This window comes from Notolepis coatsorum (genome assembly GCF_963971535.1).
Source record: "Notolepis coatsorum genome assembly, chromosome: 6".
Taxonomy (NCBI): Eukaryota; Metazoa; Chordata; class Actinopteri; order Aulopiformes; family Paralepididae; genus Notolepis; species Notolepis coatsorum.
Genome location: NC_140170.1, coordinates 133646882 through 133652881, shown reverse-complemented (window position 1 = coordinate 133652881; position 6000 = coordinate 133646882). Strand labels below are relative to the sequence as shown.

The 6000-nt window shown below is 42.1% G+C and overlaps 1 protein-coding gene across 1 annotated transcript in view; it reads right to left on the bottom strand.

Moving 5' to 3' along the window:
• The window catches only part of LOC311230238 (receptor-type tyrosine-protein phosphatase gamma-like), a 667161-nt gene that overhangs the window by 25376 nt on the left and 635785 nt on the right, over positions 1-6000 (bottom strand). The window lies entirely within an intron of this gene.

The window sequence follows — 6000 nt, the reverse complement described above, 5'->3', positions numbered from 1 at the left end:
GTCAAACCATAACATCCATTACACAACAGACCTGTGAAACGCTTCTCCATTACACAACAGACCTGTGAAACGCTTCTCCATTACACAACAGACCTGTGAAACGCCTCTCCATTACACAACAGACCTGTGAAACGCTTCTCCATTACACAACAGACCTGTGAACAGCTTATCCATTACACAACAGACCTGTGAAACGCTTCTCCATTACACAACAGACCTGTGAAACGCTTCTCCATTACACAACAGACCTGTGAAACGCTTCTCCATTACACAACAGACCTGTGAAAAGCTTCTCCATTACACAACAGACCTGTGAAAAGCTTCTCCATTACACAACAGACCTGTGAAAAGCTTCTCCATTACACAACAGACCTGTGAAAAGCTTCTCCATTACACTATTACTGACCGTTTTTAAAGCACTACACGGGCTGGCTCCACTGTATTTAGCTGAGCTCCTGCATCACCACACCCCATCCAGAGCCCTAAGGTTTGCTGACCAGCTGCTGCTGGAGGTGCCTGGGACCAGGCTCAAAACTAGGGGAGATAGAGCCTTCGCTGCTGCTGCCCCCCGGCTCTGGAACAGCCTCCCCCACATAAGATCTGCCCAGAGCAGGGGTCGGCAACCTGCGGCTCCGGAGCCGCATGCGGCTCTTTAGCCAATCAGCTGCGGCTCCCTGGCCCAAAAAAAAAAGATTTTTTTTTTGAATTTTTTTTTGAATTTCTTTTTTGTTCTTTTTTGTTCTCAGAGCCCTAAGGTTTGCTGACCAGCTGCTGCTGGAGGTGCCTGGGACCAGGCTCAAAACTAGGGGAGATAGAGCCTTCGCTGCTGCTGCCCCCCGGCTCTGGAACAGCCTCCCCCACATAAGATCTGCCCAGAGCAGGGGTCGGCAACCTGCGGCTCCGGAGCCGCATGCGGCTCTTTAGCCAATCAGCTGCGGCTCCCTGGCCCAAAAAAAAAGATTTTTTTTTGAATTTTTTTTTGAATTTCTTTTTTGTTCTCTTATTTTGGAGATCGATGTCATACTGTGACACTGAAATGAAAAAATATTTCATCAACAAAAATATTTAGTCAACTAAAATATTTCATCAACTAAAATATACAGTACGTCACACCCGCGCCTCTCCCTGCCGTCTGCAAGTGGCTAATCTTGAGTTTCCGACCCCCCAGTAAGCTAACCATGGATAAATCCAAAAAAAGGAAAGTCTGACAGATTGGACAGATTAATTTGCTTTCACGACTAACGATGCAGGCTTACCTGTATGCCTGATATGTGGTGTGAAATTTGCAAACAACGAAAAATTTACTTTTTATTTTATAGATTTTCCACAAATAAGGGAAGGACTCAAATAGAGCTGCATAGTTCAGGGTTTTATTTCAAAGTAGGTCTACAGATGCCAGTGTTTTCCTTTTCTGTGTTTTATTTCAAAGTAGGTCTACACATGGTAGTCTTTTTTCAAAGTGGACTACTTTTTATTTTATAAATGTTCCACAAATAAGGGAAGGACTCAAATATACCTGAATAGTTCAGGGTTTTATTTCAAAGTCGGTCTACAGACACCAGTGTTTTGTCTCCTCTTCTGTGTTTTATTTAAAAATAGGTCTACACAGCCAGTATTTTTTCTCCTCTTCATAAGAGTTTGTTATAACTTATTTAACAATTAACAATTTATGACTGTGTGCCATTATTACTATCAATGTAATAATTGTGAAATATTACTATAATGAGCTGTATGTGTATGAACCAAGCATCCTTTGTGAAGCACTTTGGTTGACAAGCGTCATGTTTAAATGTGCTATATAAATAAATTTTATTGATTGATTGATAACAGGTAAAAACAGCAATAAAAAGGCAAAAAAAGTATAATGTATAATAAATCGCAAATTACTTTGGGTATGCAATTGTCAGGCGTTTTATGCTAAATATGGGGTATGCTTGGGGATATACAAAAGGTTATACACTGTGTTATCTTCATTTGAAGGGTAAATAGGTTTTGTGGGAGGGGGGAAAAGTGGCTCTTTTGATAGTAAAGGTTGCTGACCCCTGGCCCAGAGCCTAGCTTTTAAATCACTGCTCAAAACGCACCTCTTTTCCCTGGCCTTTGACTTGTACATGACGTCCGCTGTTACTCTGGACTTTTTATCTAATTTCTTGTCTCTTTTATATTGCACCTTGCTCTTGTTTTCTTAAATGCACAATACCTTTTTCTGTAACTTTTGTGTATTTTTACTTGTTGTTACTGCATTGTACAGTATGTGTTTTTATCATGTGAAGCACATGATAAACTTGACTTGACTTGACAACAGACCTGTGAAAAGCTTCTCCATTACACAACAGACCTGTGAAAAGTCAGGAAGGTAGGAGGAGCAAGTAAAGCATAGTTGCCAAGTCCGCTAATTCAGATCAAACTGTCAAACTAGGCGTTGCAGATCAATGAAATTATGAAATTAGATCCAGCAATTTCATCCTATTTCTCACCTAATATCATGGCCAGAAACAAATGTTAGTGAAACGTTTTGGTGGAGGGGAAAAAATTGTTTTTCTTGTTTGAAAAATGGAAAACCACATGTCAAGAACCACCCAAATGCAATGAAATATGTTTTTGTGACGATTTCCATTGACCAATAAACAGTCTCTCGCGTGTAACCATGACAACAACATAACTTCCGGTGCCCCTCCTATATATCCCGGGGGGGAAACAACAGTTTCATATTAATGTACTTATATACAGGTTCGGAGAGATCGCGCTATCGGGAAATGTCCGTCAGTCACTCGAGTATTTTAAAGTGTTATTGATTGTACGGTGTACCACAGTTTCATATTAATTAATTTCTAGCCGAGAGAGAGCCGAGAGAGAGCCGAGAGCCGAGAGAGAGCGAGAGCCGAGAGAGGCCGAGAGCCGAGAGAGAGCGGGAGCCGATAGCGCGAGTGCCGTGTTCTTGTTCTTAATTATATCTTCTATTTCATCATCCAAACAGCCAAATATGCCTATTTATTGAATATTTGTACATACTACTACTGGCATTATAGGCATTAGACTTTGAGCAGTCATCAAATTACAGTAGATAAAACAGTTTATTGCCTTAAAATGGAACACAATATAATTAAGGACAATTAGAACATCTAAATAATAGCCTAACAAATAACAATAATTTAGTAACAATTAAATAGTCTAACAGTCTTGTGTGTGTGTGTGTGTGTGTGTGTGTGTGTGTGTGTGGGGAACATAGGACCCTTTTTATCGCGAGCGGGGAACATAGAACCCGGGGAACATAGACATGTTCCCGTATCGTGTATTTCGTCACAGTAGCCTCCCGGTGTTTAATAAACACTTCTAGCCAGGACATATCTGGACATATAAGACATATATGTATCATGTTTATTTTTTGTTGGCTGGGTTTGCGCATGCGGATTAAGGGAGATTTGGGCTATCGCGTCATCGGTTCAGGAAAGATGCATACTGGCTAGACCCATTTATAATACTATGGTGTATTGAACATATTATCCTTGATATGCCTACGTGCGAATCTGTTGCACCATCTATCTACACCCTCACACAACTCTGTCGCTTTTTCGGGAGTAGCGGGGAACATAGGACCTTATTTTTAGTCGTGACGTGTACGTTTGAGAACACTACCGTAATGACAGAGAATGAAGCAAGCTGACATGGTCGGTAAAGACGGGAACGCAAGGGTGGCGTTGATTGATTGCATCGTCAGATTTGTTCACTCTGGGACCCGTTTTCAGAAAATAGCGTATTCAGGCTCGTTTTCCCAGTGAGTCTAGCACAGCTCCCCCTCCATCTCTCCTCCCCACCTCCACCTCTCTTTCCCCCTTTTCTTCTAGGAAGAGGCCAGCAAGGAATTCAGAGTGTCATTAGATGTACAGTAGTGTAATGCATAGGGTGTACTGTTGTACATGTACTCTTGAGAGTGTACTTAAAGGATAAGGCCAGTGTAATTAAATGTGTTCTTACTGTCAACACATTGCAAAAGACCAAAACCTACAATGCACTTCTTCAAGGGGATCTTATCTTATCTACTCTCAATACTCATCCTACTCTATCCTACCCTTAGAGGCTCTCATCCAAGAAGTTGTACATCCCCTCGATTCTCGATTCTTGCAACGGATCTCCTCTCTGGTAAACAAGAATACCCTGAAGACTCTGGCAGGAGCACTCATTCAAGGGTACTACAACTATGCTTGCACCTCATGGTACCAAAGCACCTCAAAGGCGCTAAAAACAAAATTACAAACATCTCAAAACAAACTGGTCAGACTACTGCTTGACCTTACTCCTAGAACCCACCTCACCCCTGCCCACTTTGACAACCTAGGATGGCTTAGAGTAGACGACAGAGTACAGCAACTTGCAATGGGCCTGGTCTACAAGATACACTACACGACTAAGATACCCATGTACATGTCAAAATACTTCCCAAAGGTCAGTGAATACCACAACCACAACACCAGAGGGAGCTCCACAAATCATGTTAAACCCAGATTCGGCTCAAACAAGGGACTAAACACGTTTCGCAATTATGCCACATCAATGTGGAACGCCCTACCCAAAGCTGTAAAGGAATGTGAATCACTACCCACTTTCAAAACCACTCTCAAAGAACACCTACGGGATACTGCAATTCGAAACTGGCCCCTGTAAATGTCTAACACAACCCCCTCCAATGTACAGTAAATGACCTAACCCAAGAATACACAAGACCCTCTTCTTAGAACCAAGTATGGTTTTGTCGATATTCCAATGTACAGTTTTGCTTGTACAGTTGTACAGTTTCCCCCACCCCGCCTACCCAACCCCCCCCCCCCCCACCCCACCCACCCAACCATCTCCAATGTACAGTTTCCCCCCCCCAATCCCCCCCACCCCACCTATCCAACCTCCTCCAATGTAGTTTCTACGTCAAATGTATATACTCTCTTTTTTAGACTCTTTTTGTATCACAAACAGTACTGTATTTGCAAATCTGGTATGTCATAAATGTATAGATGTAGCAGTACTGTCTATCTATATGTCGTGTATGTCATATATGTTATGATGAATTGAAAATGGGGGACCCTGATGTAATAATAATAATAATGGCTTGGATTTATATAGCGCTCTTCATGACACCCAGAGCGCTTCACAGAGTCCATTATTCGTTCATACACAGTCATACCGGTGGTGGTAAGCTACAATTGCAGCCAGAGCTGCCCTGAGGCAGACTCACGGAAGCGTGGCGAATAATCATCGCCTACGGCCCCTCCGACCACCACCAACATTTATTCACATGCATACACATTCATACGAGGCAAGTAGGTTAAGTGTCTTGCCCAAGGACACAACGGCAATGGGATGGACATGGGCTTGAGCGGGATTCGAACCACCAACCCTTCGATCATTGGACAACCCGCTCTACCCCTGAGCCAAAGCCGCCCCATGTAAACAAGACGAAAGTCTTTCTCTGGTCTGCATCCCCTTAACAATTGTGTGTATTGAGCTGTACTGTACTGTACCCATTCTGCAATCTGTTAATAAAATGTTCAATCAATCAATCAACCCTTTGCATGGTAAAAGCTCAGAAATGCATTGTACACGTAGGTTTTGGTATTTTCATAGGCTATGTTGACAATAATAATAAAAAAAAGGAAATTACACTGGCCTTATACTTTAACAGTGTACTCTAAGTACTCTAAAAAAGGTATCATGGTATTTCCATAATTGTATGGTCACTATCATCATAGTAGTGACCAAATAATGATGCCAAGTACAAAAGTGGTACCATGGTGATTCATGACTTTTACAACGGCTGTACCATGGTAAACTATTTATACTGTACAATGGCCGGTACCATAGTAAAACTGAAAATACCATCAAACTTCCATAACTTCCATTTTTACTTCAGAGGTAGAGTGCTAGGCTACTTACAAGCCACTATGCTTACTTCAGAGGTCGAGTGCTAGGGTACTTACAAGCCACTATGCTTACTTCAGAGGTCGAGTG